The following is a 361-nucleotide window of genomic DNA, read 5'->3' on the forward strand; positions in this document are numbered from 1 at the left end:
CGCGGGCGGCCCCCCCCTCCCGGCCGCCCCCCCTGCGAGCTCGCCTTTCCGCGCTACTTTCCGCACAAACCCCGCTTGAACGCCTACCAAATTTCTGCCGTGTCTGAGGAAACACCAATGACTTAGCAAAGACGTAATATGATTTATTTTGGGTGTCACCGCGATTGATTCCTGCGCTGACCCCTTTTCATTCATAAGCCTCCCCACCCCCCCTGCCTCACCCTCCCTCCGTGATATATGAGTTTTGTATTTAAAATTACGCGTTGCGAGAAAGCTGGCGTGCGGGGCTGGGCGAGCGGGGGCAGAGCAGCGCGGTTGCCGGGGCAGGGGATGGGGGTCTGTCAGGCGGGGGGGCTGCTCG

The 361-nt window shown here is 60.9% G+C and overlaps 1 protein-coding gene across 1 annotated transcript in view; it reads right to left on the reverse strand.

The window, feature by feature from the left end:
* LOC104125068 (homeobox protein Hox-B1) overlaps positions 1 to 361 on the reverse strand; it is a 19,735-nt gene that overhangs the window by 18,627 nt on the left and 747 nt on the right. The gene's annotated exons all lie outside the window — the stretch shown is intronic.

The sequence above is a fragment of the Egretta garzetta genome, unplaced genomic scaffold (genome assembly GCF_000687185.1).
Source record: "Egretta garzetta isolate BGI_Z169 unplaced genomic scaffold, ASM68718v1 scaffold1194, whole genome shotgun sequence".
NCBI classification, from domain to species: Eukaryota; Metazoa; Chordata; class Aves; order Pelecaniformes; family Ardeidae; genus Egretta; species Egretta garzetta.